General features: G+C 44.1%; 1 pseudogene; it reads left to right on the top strand.

Annotated features, from left to right (window-relative positions):
- Positions 1–5,681: 5,681 nt before the first annotated feature.
- On the top strand, positions 5,682–14,653 carry LOC788890 (pregnancy-associated glycoprotein 1-like; annotated as a pseudogene).
- The last annotated feature ends 491 nt before the right edge of the window (positions 14,654–15,144 follow it).

Genomic DNA, 15,144 nt, shown 5'->3' with positions numbered 1-15,144 from the left:
GGAGTAAGGAGCATGTGGTCCTCCAAACACTCATCAGGGACCTGCCTGAATCTGCTATCTTGGGCCCCTCAGGGTACCACTAAGACAGAAACTTCATTCTATAAACTTCTTACTACAAAATGATTTCAAACATAACAAATATAAGAAAGAAGAGGGTCATAAACCCTATATTTCATAATTTGGCATCAATAACTACAAAACTAACCTCTTAGTCCCACATGTTGTCATAGACTGGAGACTATGCAACTTCAAGTTGGTGGATGATTGAGTTCCCGGTGAAGACATTTTTGACTTGCACCATGTCTTTCTCTTCTTGCTATGTTCTCATTTGTGGTGGGGGAAGGGAAGGAGGAAGAGGGAGAATAAGAGAGAAAAAGAGGGAGAGGATACTCCCATCATGAGGGACCACCATCAAAACCCCATGTCAACTTGCATACCTCCCAAAGGCTCTGCTTCCTAATACCACCACATTGGGAGTCAAGGGTGGACACAATTCAATCCATAGCAGCTATGCAGTTCTGTTTTTAAATCAAGACAGACCATCATTTCCTTCTCTCTTTTACTCCTTATTCATATTTCCTGAAGTGTTTTAGGGAGAAGATGAACATTTCACAAAATATACATAATGAGTATTTGGGGTAAAATGATAGGATGTGAAAAAAATGCTCGTTTGTTCCCAATAAAATTAACATCTAATATCCAGTCCATGTACAAATTTCCCTGATTCTCAAAAAGCAGTTTTCACAGTTTATTGAAAGAATGTAGTCATATGTTGCACTTGGTTGTTCTCCTTTAAGACTAAATAGCTGTTCCTCTCCCAATTTTAATGCAATTTATTTGTTCAGAAACTGGGCGGAAGCAGGGTGGTTTGTCTTACAGAATGTCCCACTATTGGGTTTAGAGCAGGAGTCCACAATACCTGCACAGTGGGTCAGGACCAGTACCAGTCCAGTCCTTGGTCTATTAGGAACCAGACCTCCTCAGCAGGATGTGAGCTGCAGGCCAGTGAGTGAGGCTTCATCTGTATTATAGTTGCTCCCCATCACTCTCTCATCACCCCCAGAAGGGACAATCTAGCTTGTTTTCCTGGAATTGTTTGTAGTTACATAACTTATGCTTAATAGAAACAAAAATAGCATACATATTGATGATTATTTTCCTTTCTCAGTACTCAGAATGATGAGTTGGTGCCCTAGCAATCTATCACAGTGACAAATTAGATGTTGCTTATTAACATTTGTACACATTCGGCCAGCTTAAAATTGAATATTAAAAAACTAAGATCATGGGATCCAGCCCCATCCTTCATGGCAAATGGAAGGAGAAAAGGTGGAAGCAGTGAGAGATTTCTTCATCTTGGCCTCTAAAACCACTGTGGATGGTGCCTGCAGCCATGAAATCAGAGGATGTTTGCTTCTTGGCAGGAAAGCTATGACAAACATAAACAGTGTGTTGAGAAGCAGAAACATCATTCTTCCCAACAAACTGGTAGATGTTTGGCCTTTTCATTTGGATTCCTAAACTTTCTGTCCAGTCCCCTTTGGGCTTCGAAGTGCCTTAGCTTTCTTGTCCTTCACGATTCCCAAGATTATTTTGTGCATTTCTTTACCCAGTCCTGAAATCAGCCATCTCTTTAAGAATCCATGCATTGTCTAATGGGAAATATATTTAGAAGCTACATGTTAGACCTCAGAATAGTCACTGTTATCAAGTTGTCATTGCTTGTAGGCTTTACATTGGTCAGAGTAAGAAGTACACATTTTCCTTAAAAAATGAAATAAAAATGAATATAATTAGTTGGTACAAACTTATGCTTTCAGTTCAAGATTTAAGACAGCAGGGTTTGAATTAAACTTCTTTATATTATGTGTGAACCTGTTTTTCTAGCCACTGAAAGGCTTACCTCAGAACATTAGTATTAATTATTGTCTTGCTTTTACCTGTTAACATACATATGATTCTGTCACAATAACAGAAGTTGTGAGGAACAATAAGTTGTTGAATATAGTTTCAGATTTCTTTCCTGTTTTGCTTTTGATTTTCTTTGGTTTTGTTTTGGATGGGCAGTACTTTTGTTTTTCCTTAGAAGATATCCCACTGTGAATGTAGCCATAATTCTGAATTTTAAAGCTACTTAAGTAATGTGTTGTTATGGGCAGCTAGTCACCAACTTGATGCAGTTAGGTTTATCAGTCTCTTTGTTCTCAGTTTGTTCAGTTCAGTTCAGTCCTTTCAGTTGTGTCCATCTCTTCAAAACACCATGGACTGCAGCATGCCAGGCTTCCCTATCCGTCACCAACTCCTGGAGCTTACTCAAGCTCATGTCCATCGACTTGGTGATGCTATCCAACCATCTCATCGTGTCTTCCCTTTCTCCTCCTGCCTTCAATGTTTCCTACATCAGGGTCTTTTCTAATGAGTCAGTTCTTCCCATCAGTTCAGTTCAGTTCAGTCCGACTCTTTGTGACCCCATGAATCCCAGCACGCCAGGCCTCCCTGTCCATCACCAACTCCCGGAGTTCACTGAGACTCACATCCATAGGGTCAGTGATGCCATCCAGCCATCTCATCCTCTGTCGTCCCCTTCTCCTCCTGTCCCCAATCCCTCCTAGCATCAGAGTCTTTTCCAATGAGTCAACTCTTCGCATGAGGTGGCCAAAGTACTGGAGTTTCAGCTTTAGCATCATTCCTTCCAAAGAAATCCCAGGGCTGATCTCCTTCAGAATGGACTGGTTGGATGTCCATGCAGTCCAAGGGACTCTCAAGAGTCTTCTCGAACACCTCAGTTCAAAAGCATTAATACTTCGGTGCTCATCTTTCTTCACAGTCCAACCCTCACATCCATATATGACCACTGGAAAAACCATAGCCTTGACTAGATGGACCTTTGTTGGCAAAGTAATGTCTCTGCTTTTGAATATGCTCTCTAGGTTGGTCATAACTTTCCTTCCAAGGAGTAAGCGTCTTTAATTTCATGGCTGCAGTCACCATCTGCAGTGATTTTTGAGCCAAAAAAGTAAAGTCTGACACTGTTTCCACTGTTTCTCCATCTATTTGCCATGAAGTGATGGGACCAGATGCCATGATCTTCATTTTCTGAATGTTGAGTTTTAAGCCAACTTTTTCACTCTCCTCTTTTACCTTCATCAAGAGGCTTTTTAGTTCCTCTTCACTTTCTGCCATAAGGGTGGTGTCATCTGTGTATCTGAGGTTATTGATATTTCTCCCAGCAATCTTGATTCCAGCTTGTGCTTCTTCGAGCCCAGCATTTCTCATGATGTACTCTACATGTAAGTTAAATAAGCAGGGTGACAGTATACAGCCTTGACGTACTCCTTTTCCTATTTAGAACCAGTCTGTTGTTCTGTGTCCAGTTCTAAATGTTGCTTCCTGACCTGCATACAAATTTCTCAAGAGGCAGGTCAGGTGGTCTGGTATTCCCATCTCTTTCAGAATTTTCCACAGTTTATTGTGATCCACACAGTCAAAGGCTTTGGCATAGTTAATAAAGCAGAAATAGATGTTTTTCTGGAATTCTATCACTGTTTTGATGATCCAGCGGATGTTGGCAATTTGATCTCTGGTTCCTCTGCCTTTTCTAAAACCATCTTGAACATCTGGAAGTTCACGGTTCACGTATTGCTGAAGCCTGCCTTGGAGAATTTTGAGCATTACTTTACGGGCTGCACTCAATATGCCAGCAAATTTGGAAAACTCAGCAGTGGCCACAGGACTGGAAATGGTCAGTTTTTATTCCAATCCCAAAGAAAGGCAATGCCAAAGAATGCTCAAACTGCTGCACAATTGCACTCATCTTCACATCAGGTGGCCAAATAATTGGAGCTTCAGCTTCAGCGTCAGTCCTCCCAGTGAATATTCAGAACTGATTTTTTTAGAATGGACTGATTTGATGTTCTTTCAGTCCAAGGGACTCTCAAGAGTCTTCTCCAACACCATAGTTCAAAAGGCATATATGTTTGTCCTTTGTAAGTGACGTCATATTCCCCCTGTTGGGATTTAATGACCAGAACTGAATTTAAACAACATGCAAAAATGAGGATTAGGTCACATTGCCTCATCTAAACACACTTGGCAACAGGAGAGGCTCCTGTTGTATTAGAGGGACAGGCATGGATAGATCTCATGCAGAAATAGGCCCTGGGTGTCCTGGATGAGTCATTAAACAGTATTGTTTTTACTTTGGCTGCCACAGTTGTTTTGTCTTCTTTGATTGGGAAGACATTTCAAAATTATTTTTTTGTATGTTTGGTTTGGCAGACAAAATTTTTCGTGACATAGACCCTATGGGGAAATTATATCAGAAATATATCCATTTATCTTCAGCAGTTAAATTTTGTTGGTTTGTATGTCCCTCATGATCTTTCTTTATAAGTAGAAAGGAAACACACATGTTCAGTATGCATTCATTCTCTTTGTAAATCAACCGACATGAATTAAATTCCTCTCTGTCCCCACTGCCCTCCCAACTCCAGGAAAGAAATAAAAACCTGCAGAGACTGAAGGCTGATTCCAGCATGTTGCTGTGGAGATTTCGTTTCCACTGTTTTTTTGTTTTTTGGTTTTTTTTGGGAAAAGAATTAGTTGCTAACATTAAAATCAGTAGATTGTACATAAATATCCAAACTTCCGATTCTCTTGAAATCATGGCCAACTGGCCTGCTTTCCAGCATGGTTAAAGTAGAGGAAAGGCTGCTCCCAGTGGTAAGGCCTGCGAGGCCCAGGGTTCAACATAGCCACCTAGTCCTATTATCATACCTCCTGCCTCCTGCGGCCATGACTTTGTGAGAACTAGACTACTAGCTCTGGGGAACACATGCATACCTGTGGCGGATTCATGTTGACGTATGGCAAAACCAATACAATATTGTAAAGTAAAAAAAAAAAAAAAAAAAAAAAAAACATAAATAAATAAAAATAAAATGTAAAAAAAAAAAAAAAGACTACTTTTATCTTGATCAACTTTGACTTTGAAGCCTTTAACCCAGAACCTAGCACACAGTTCTTCCTTGTACATTTGTTGGATGATATAAAATATCTTGTGGATGCATATGACATTTCTTCCAATACTGAAACCATGCAATTGAAGTACTGCTCTGGCCTAAATCTTTTATGCAGACTGGCATCATAGTGCCCGTGATGTCTGTCATTAGACCCACTACCTAAAGCCAGTTGTATGTTCCTTGGCTGTTCCTGAAGTCTTCACTTTGTCATTTGACAACTTATCCTCCTAGCAATCTCCTCTCCAATGAAGACAGCCATGCATATCTCATGAAGTGGCTAGGAAGATGACATGAAAACACGAATGTCGAGCCTGGACCTTAGTATCCATTTTTATGATGTTCTTAGCAGTTTTTTTCTCCAAGTAGGCAAGGTTCTCCATCTTCTTAGATGTCCATGCAGATCAGTTTGATTTTCCAGCCAAGACTCAAGGAAGAGATTACAGTTCAATTCTCTGTATTCTGTGAAGCTTCAAAGTCCACTTGCCAAGGACACTGCTGAAGGTAAATACTTTATTGAGACCTTTTTGATTATTTCAGACCTATTATTGGCCTAAAGTGCTAAACTAGGGCATGTCAGAGCATATATAACTAGGGGCTCCCGGTCACCATTATGTGCTAAGAACCTGAACTTTCCTGAGTACTTGGAGCCAGGAAAGAAGCATGAAGTGGCTTGCGCTCCTTGGGCTGGTGGTCTTTTCAGATTGCAGAATCATGTAAGTATGGAGACTGTAAGCCACATCATCTCTTTTCTGTGATTTTTCTTTTCATCTGATTATTCTTCTACTCATCAGCTTTAGAACAGAATGGAATATTTCCCTGACAATCTTAAAATTAAACCCTTAAATATTGATAACTACCTTGCTATAGGAACTGTGGGACCCAAGGTTCTTGGTGTAGATTTGCATAGTTGGACAACTCTGGGGTCCAGTCATGTCATGACCTATTGAAATTGGAAGTCCTTGCAAGTGTTCAGTGCACAGTCAGTGCAGATGTAGGTGTGGTCCTGTGGAAAGCACTTTTCTACCTTTTATTTAGCATGTTCTTTGTTCCCTCTCTACTTCAGTGTGTATATGTCTATGTCTGCATCTCTGCATCACTATCATGTATCTCTCCATCCCTTTGGAAGTCTCTGTGAGTGTATTTCTCTCTGTGGTGTTTTCTTTTAACTTTTCTTTTAATTTTCTACATTTCCTGAACTTGTTCCCTATCTCCTGGATTCTTCTTTCAACTCTCTCTTCTCTTTCAACTTTGAGAAAGATTGGGAGAGCTAGTTATACACTGTTTTATATCTGACAAGCAGTGTGACCACAGCCAATTCACAAGTCTCTTGAATTTCAAATTCCTCCCTTGTAAAAGAGGACAGGAATCCCCTTCTACCTCTTTCCCTGAGCTTCTATGAGAAGGATACATTGGGATGGCAACAGCACTGCTAGTGGCTGTCATTGTTGAGACTTCTTATTTATCAGGTACCTTATATCCATCACTTCACTTATCCCCAAGATATCCTATTCGGAGGGTTTGTATTGTTACATTCCACCATTTTACTGAAGGGGAGATTGAGACCCCACAGGGTCATATGGCTTACCCAACACTACAGAACAGAATCTTTATTCAAACCTGCATCTTTGCCATGGAATATGCATAAGATTCTTATAATAAGGTGACTCATAAAAATGATTAGAAAATACATAGTGCCATTGCAATGACAGTTATACCTTAACACTGACAGGTAATTGTAGCATCTTCTTTGTTTTCTTTGTCAAATGTTTGGTGAAAGAATATCTCTAAGGAAAGTGAAGACCATGAGAAATACCCTAAGTGAAAAAAACATGCTGAAAAATTTCCTCAAGGAATATGCTTACAGTCTGTCCCGGATTTCTTCTGGTGGCTCAAATATAACTATTCACCCCCTGAGGAACATCATGGATGTGAGTATTTTGGGAGGATGGCACTCCACAGCGCCCCCTGGTGCTCTAACCTAGCACTGGGGCTCATCTGGAGGTGCCACGTGGGATGTTGGGGCTGGGGCTCCTGCAGGAGGCAGACACACTGGGCAAAAGGGGCCCCACCCAGAGGAGAAGGCACTATCATCCTTAACTCTTGTCTTGGTGACTGGGCCGAGAAATTACCAGGTGGTAGGTAAACATTCATTTCTGTATCAAAGATGTGTCATTAGTTTGAGGGAGATTGTTCCTTCAGAGGAGAAGGCAATGACAACCAACTACAGTACTCTTGCCTGGAAAAACCCAAGGACAGAGAGGCCTGGTAGGCTGCAGTCCATGGGGTCGCTAAGAGGCAGACACGACTGAGGACTTCACTTTCACTTTTCACTTTCCTGAATTGGAGAAGGAAATTTCAACCCATTCCAATGTTCTTGCCTGGAGAATCCCAGGGATGGTAGAGCCTGGTGGGCTGCTGTCTATGGGGTTGCACAGAATCATACACGACTGAAGCGATGCAGCAACAGAAGCATCAGCAACAGTTCCTTCTGAACTAAGGGAGTCAACTAGTTACAGATGAAGAGTGAATCATCTCTGATCAGAAAGTAGAACCAACTGCAAAGCAATTGTGAATCCCCAGGCAGAGGAATTCAGTTTCCAGAGATGCAAGAACCACAGAGGTAAAAAGTTACTGAACCCATATTCTGTGTAAGGCCATCAGAATCTAACATAGTCGTTACTGTTTTTAGATTAGAAAAAGGGCTTATTTTGTCTTCAAGAATGCCCAAGGCAGCCTGAGAGATAGGCAAAGAGTAAATACATTCAAATGAAAGGGTCACTTGTGTGGTGTTGATTGGATGTGGTCTGAGTTTAGAGGGAGTGGCTGGGGTTGATCAAGAAGGACCTCCTGGAGAAGGGGGTGCAAAGGCTGAGTTTGAAGAGACTACAGAGTTTCTCAAATGAAGGCACCAGGACTTCCCTGGGTGTCCAACCGTCCTGGAGGTCCAGTGGTTATGCCTCTGTGCTTCCAATGCAGAAAGTACCATTTCAATGCCTAGTCATAGAATCAATATCCTGCATACAATGTAGCACAGGAAAAAAAAAAATCAAATGCAAGCACCTCTGTGATCAAAGGCTGTGAGCTTCACAGTGGTAGGAAAGTGATCTCAAGAGATATATGACACCCAAAGGGAGACATCAGTGTGGGAACAGAGGGTAGCCAGTTCTGTCCTAACCCACTCCCTCCTTCTCCCTGTAGATACTCTACATGGGTAATGTCACCATTGGAACACACCCTCAGGAGTTCCAGGTTATCTTTGACACAGGCTTATCTGATTTGTGGGTGCCCTCCATCTTTTGCTAAAGTCCAGCCTGTTGTGAGTACAGACACTCCCTACCCAGACCATCCTTCACTTGCTCTGCCACCCTGTTTCCACCCTTGGCACCTGATGACACTCATCTCTTGTGTCTGCAGCTACATAACTTAGGTTCAGACATTACAAGTCTTCCACCTTCCAGCCTACCCAAAACACCTTCAGCATCGCCTATGGATCTGGGAGCATGAAAGGATTTCTTGTTTATAACACCATTTGGATAACATGGAAAGAGAAGCTGAGTCAGGACTGGCTATGGAGTGACCCCTGCTTGCAAAACAGATGCAGGACCATCTGGCAGGACCCTTCCTAGCCTAACTCCCATAGATATTGGCCATCTTACCCACAGGATCCTGTCCCTGGGGAGGCAGTGTCCGTGGCGACACACGAGCAAATGGATTACCTAACCCAGGGAGTGGCTTGAGGTGTGGACTTTCAGCTCCTCTGCTCATGAGCAGCTCAAGGTTCATTTTCCTGGGAGTGAGAAGAGGGAAAAAAGCGCCCACTTTTATATTGACAGACTGTTCCAGGCACTTTCAGGTAATAATTGGTTTAATCCTGCAACAACACAACATAGCAGGTGGTCTGATTAGCTCATGAGACATATGAGGAAACTGAGGTGCAGACAGAAAGGGCCTTGCTGAGGGCCCACATGTGGTAAACGGTGGAGCTTGGTTGGCTTTTCTTGACTGAAGTTGCTGTAGGGTATTTACGGACAGTATAAAACTTCTATGGGGCCCTGGGGGCAGTCAAGGGCTTCAGGTATCCATAGTGGGACACTGGAGGCCAGAGATGTCAAGGGGCCTGATAAATGAGTTCTCACTCTAGGGTGCCTTTGAGAGTCTCATAAGACGTATGTCCTGCCTCCTCAAAGTACTTGAGTAGTTCCCCTCTCTCTCTTTCTCTCTTATACACACTCGCACAAATACATACATATCCCCAAAAGTGAATTTCCCAGGCAGCAGTTTCATAGATCCCTGCAAGCAAGACTGTGTTTTTGGCTTCCGTCTTCCTGGACAGATACAGAATCCACAGTACCTTAGAGAATTCAGTCCATTCCTGTCATTAGGTCATAGTGATGCCAGAGAAGGCTACCTTGCTCTCAACTCATTTTGTCCACAAGGGAGCACCAATGGGTCCTGGCCTGACTCTTGGTTGCCCCACCAGGACAGAAGCCACAAGGCCAATTTGACTCACTCAGGTGGTGTTTTTCAGAGGGGCAGATGTTTTAAAATTCACAACCTCTCACAAATGGAACTCAAATTCCCCTCCCAGCTTGGTCTAACCATCTGAGGTCCAGCAAAGACAGCCCTGCCGCAATTCTCTGAGGATCTAATGGCAATGCACCCCAGCCCAGTCCTAGCCCCACTTCACGTATCTTCTCTCCCACAGATTGGGGACTTTGTAAGTTCTGACCAGCTGTTCGGTCTAAACGTTGTGGCATATTGGTGTGAGGGTGTACCTTTTGATGGCATCTTGGGCTTGAACTACACCAATATATCTGTTTTTGAAGCCATCCCCATCTTTGACAACCTGAAGAATCATGGTGCCATTTCTGAGCCTGCTTTTGCCTTCTACTTGAGCAAGTACGTCTGAGATGGACAATACCTTTCTCTAAATTAGCTTTAAGATGCTTTCCGTTGCACAAAAATTACAGAACACTTGATAAAGAAGAATCCTGAGAGATAATCTAACCCAGGATAAATATAGCCCCAGGGCCGTACCTGGCTTCACCACTGGCTTTTATAAATAACGTTTTACTGGAAGACAATGCTGCTCCTGGGCTCAAGACCAGTAACTTGGTCTAGGCGGGTGAGTGAGGAGGAAGACTAATGGAAGGCAACAGGAAACAAGTTGGAGGAAAAAGCAATAAGATTTGCTTATGAGTTTGATCAGGAAGGAAGGAGAAGGATGGTGGATATTTTTCCTTCTTCTTTAGCATTCCACTGGGAGCCCAGGACCAGCTACCCAATTTGCAGGAGCCAGTGAAAAATGAAAGTGTGGGACACAAAACAAACATGTGGGATCCATTGTTCAAGAAATATTAGGCATTTCAAGACAGGGAGAGTATAGGTGGGGTCCCTTCTGAGTGTGGGGCCCTTTGAACAGTAGAGGTCACAGGCCAGCGCAGCCAACTCTGGGTGACCTGAACCCACACCCTTAGAATGCCCAGGCTTTGATTTTCCTGAAAAATGACAAGCTAGACAAGGAGAAAGCCAATATGCTTCAGCATTGTGTCCTCTGAGTGTGTCTGAGCACTCAGGTCACAGGAGGTAGAGCATCTTCAGAAGATAAGAGTGGGTGGAGCCTAGCCAAGTGACTCAGCTTCTAACCTCTTCTGTGTCACTCACTAGCTGGTAACTGACCTCAGTCTGGATCTCAATCTCTCCTAGCCTCGATTTCTGCATCTGTTTATGGGGACCTTATTAGGGCCTTGATGGGTGGACCAGCACAGCTCTCAGACAGTGCCGTTGTTACTGTCCTCCAACGATCCCCCCTCTCTTCTCTCTACACATGCATGGCGAAAGGCAGTGTGGTGATGTCTGGTGGGGTGGATAAATCCTACTACCAGGTAGCTCTCAGCTGGGTGCCATTGATCCATGCGGGCGACTGGAGAGTACACATGGACTGGTAACCTCTCCCTCTGAGGGTCAGCCCAAGTGATGCTCCCGCTACCGTACATGGATACAGGCAGACACACACAAATACATCCTCAGACACACAGTCACACAGACATATACACCACTCACAACAACACAGACAGACACACAGACACATGGAAACACATAAGCAGACACATATAAACATACACAGATACATATAAACATGCATAGCTAGTCAGAGACACACAAACACTCACAGAGACACATACAAACAAACACACAACCAGATAGATATGCAAACCACCCATGGGTTCATAATCCCCTGGCCTTATGACCAGGGTTCTGACCAGGGTCCTAAAAGGGTTGGAGGGGTCTGTGCACCTGGGAGAGGGCTGCACCCACTGCCCTGTGAGGTGTGGAGCATGGTTAGAGGACTCTACATTGTGGTGAACAGAGGATCAGGGAGAATTTATCCAGCCTGAACAGAGATATAAGATGACCAATTGTCTGGGGCTACTTCGGAAGTTCTCAGTACAGATAAATGTCAGTTTAAAAACAGGGAAAGTCCTCAGCAAATGGGTAGAACTGGTCTCCTAAGGGAGCAACTACTGAGCAGTGTGGAGAGATTTGCTGAAGTCTTAAGACTTGAAAGCAACTAATAAAAAAGACATCCCATGTTCATGGGCACACAGTGGGGCAGGGGCTATAACAGAGAATCAGGAAGGTGGGATCCAGGAGTGACCTGAGGACAAGAGGCATAATTGAGATGATTCTGTGTGATACCCTCAGACAAAAGCTGACCTATCCTTTGGAGTTTCTGTGGGCTAGTCATGTATTTCCTGGCCAGGGTCTCAGGGTCTGAGCTGGTTGTAGGAGCAGTGCTTGGAGACACCCTCTCCCAGAGGAGCCCCTGTCTCCTACCACTATGAGAATCTGCTGCCCTCGCAAATCTCCATCTTCACTCTGCGATTGACCTGTTATTTGTTCCCCACCAGATACAGCTCTCTGGATGTTTCTCATTCATTATTCGCACAGTCTTCATTCACTCACTGAACAGACAAGCCTTGGGCATCCACTGTGTGCCAGGCACTTTAGGGAGGCAAGGAGAATAAAACTCGCCCTCCCGTCTAAGAAGGCAGATGAACAGGGAATGAGACACACACATAGTGAATTGTGACTTTGGTACATGCTAGACATGAGAAAGTGTCTACAGAGACTGTCAAGAAAGTATACCAATAAACACCAGGGGAAAGACTTCCCTGAAACCATGACAATTAAGCTGGAATCTGGAAGATGAGAAGAAATTTGCTAGTCAAAGGGGAGGGGGCTCCTTTAGGAAGGAAGATCAGGTGGTATCAAGGTGCAAAAGAGCCTGGTGTATTCAAGTACTGCATTCAAGAATGTCAAGGAAGGTGCCGTGTAGGGAGCAAAGGAAAAGAGGGCAAGAGACAAAGGGCTGTTTAGAAGACAGTCAGGAAGGGGGAAGCTCTGGGGAGACTCAGAGTGACCTTGATCTCTGCTTTGTCACACTGTCTCTCAGCATCTCCATGAAAAGAAAGGTTATTGCTTGTTCTGGCGGCTGTGAGGCCCTTGTGGATACAGGGACATCACTGGTCCTTGGCCCAAGAAGACTGGTCAATAACATCCAGAAGCTCATCGGCACCACACCACAGGGTTTGGAGGTGAAGGGTCATGCCCCAGGGTCACTCCCAGTCTCCACACACAAGAAGGATCTCCAGGGCCAACTTCTCTCCCTCTCTCTAATGGCACTATGTTCCATGTTTTGCAGTCAATACCCTGCCCTCTATTAGCTTCATAATCGATGGTATCAACTACCCAGTACCAGCTCAAGCCTACATCCTCAAGGTGAGGGGAGGACCCTGAGGGGTGGTTCTCAAATAGGAACTTGCAGGAACCCTTGGGCTGCTGCTGGGAAGAGGGTGCCCTCTGCAGGCCATCTCACACTATTGCAGATGCTGCTGAGCCTTGGGGCTTGCCAGAGCCTCCCACAATACGAACTACTTGAGAGTAAAGGGCCGTCTGGGACACTGATCATCCTGAAATAAATGTGGAGACACCATGCCATGCTGGCATGGTGGGAGTCACAAGGAGAGGGGAACACTCAGATTCTCAGTACTTAAAGAGCTTCAGTTCAATCTGAACCCTCAGATGGATGAAAACAGAAAGTCAGCTCTAAAAGTCCTTGAAATAAGTCATGTGACACTGGAATGGCTGGGGATAGTCCCAATGTGCTGTCCCACCATAGGGATTAACAGTCTCCCTTCCCTTCTCTCAGTTTTCCTCATTTGGATGATAAATTACATGGTCACCCTAGTTCTCAGATGCATCTTCCCCTAACTCTGGCCAGGTCCCCACTTTGTGAGTCAAGCTACCCAACCCCTCTGTGGAGAGGCTGGATGCTAACGTGAATAAAGGGTGCACAGTGACTGCTCAGCCCCGGCACAGGGTGGAGGCTTCATGTCAGCTCCCTAGGGGAGTTCAGAGCTGGCTGATGGGCTCAAAGAAGGCTTTGAGGATGGGAGGGAATTTCAGGAATTCTAAAAGTGTAAACTCATGGAGTCATATGGACGGTTGCTTGGTTCTAGGCAAAGCTGCACTGGATTCCATGCAAATGTCATCCCAAAGTGCTTTGCATTTGGGGTACTGGGGGCTTACTCAGGGTGATGAGGGCTATGGACTGACCGGTGGGGATGGGGAACCAGAGTAAGTTACCCACCCAAGCCTGGAGTGGCTAAAGTAGGTGAGTGTGGGCCGAAGGTGGCTTCCCAGAGTACCTGAGTTAAGTCTTCAAGAACGTGTTGTGGGCACTGCTCTATTTAAGATGGATAACCAACAATGAGTTACTGTGTAGCACGGTGAACTCCACTTAATTATATGACAACCTGGATGGGAGGGGTATTTTTGGGACCAGGATACCCGGATACATATGGTTGAGTCCGTTTACTGTCCACCTGAAACTCAGAATATTGTTAATCTGCTATACTCCAATACAAAATTAAGTTTTTAAATAAAGTACGGATTGTGGAGACGCAGGAGGAGAACCAGCATTCTCTTCAGAGAAAACAAGGAACAGGATGCAGAAGGAAAGAAACAGGGAGAGAGGAGAACTATGGACTCTTTTTCTTTTCTAAAAATTTTATTGAAGTGTGGCTAATCTTCAGTGTTACGTTAAGTTCTGCTGCACAGCAATGTAACTCAGTTATACACATACAGAAATATATATTCTTTTTCTTATTCTTTTTCATGTGGTTTATGACTGGATAGTTAATATATTTCTTTATGCTCTACAGTAGGTCTTTGTTGTTTATTATTCCTCTGTATCCCCACCTCTCAGTCCTCCCCTCTCCCACAGCCTTCCTTATGGCAACCTCATGTTTTGGCCCTTTTCGGTTGCTGATGAACTCTCATATCCCTTGCTAATGAGAAAATTCCTTGATACTTACCAAAAGAGGGAAATAAAACCAAGAATTGTGCTGGGTCTGGATATTTGTGGGAGTCACACATAAGGGCTCAGGCTGACTGGTGTGTGTCTCTGACTCCCCCAGGATTCTAGAGGCCACTGCTATACCACCTTTAAAGAGAACACAGTTAGGACATCTAGAGAGACCTGGATGCTGGGTGACGTCTTCCTGAGGCTGTATTTCTCAGTTTTTGATTGAGGAAATGACAGGATTGGCCTGGCAAAGGCAGTATAAATGCTTGGAGTGGTTCAGGAATCAGTAAGGCCGCTCTGAGAAACACTAAGTCACACTTAGGGTACTCCTGCCCAGGATGTTGGTGAACTGTATCTGGTGGTCTGCACACCCTACTCTCATTAAAGAATAAAGAGTTTCACTCATAATGGTGCTGAAACAGACAGGAGCCTTTGTTTGTGTCTGGGAGGTGTTCAATGATCGGGAAGGATCTAGAACCAAGTCTGAATCACAGTTGAGAGGAGCCCACCTCCACCTGGCTTCAAGGAAAGGGGAGACTCATTGAAGTGATTCTGGGAATCCAGGACACAAGACTCAGAGCAAATACAAAGATCTCAGTGACTGGACCCAAGAAATCAGTAGTCATCAGTTCTCTATTTCATACCCTGACTGTTTCATTCCCTCTTCTTGATGGTCTTATCCTGACAACATTCTTCCTTAAGGCTTCTATACCTAGTGAGGGAATCCAAGCTACCTGCTCTAGGGTTTTGTAT

Source organism: Bos taurus, chromosome 29 (assembly GCF_002263795.3).
Source record: "Bos taurus isolate L1 Dominette 01449 registration number 42190680 breed Hereford chromosome 29, ARS-UCD2.0, whole genome shotgun sequence".
Taxonomy (NCBI): domain Eukaryota; kingdom Metazoa; phylum Chordata; class Mammalia; order Artiodactyla; family Bovidae; genus Bos; species Bos taurus.
This window is presented reverse-complemented; position numbering and strand designations above follow the sequence as displayed.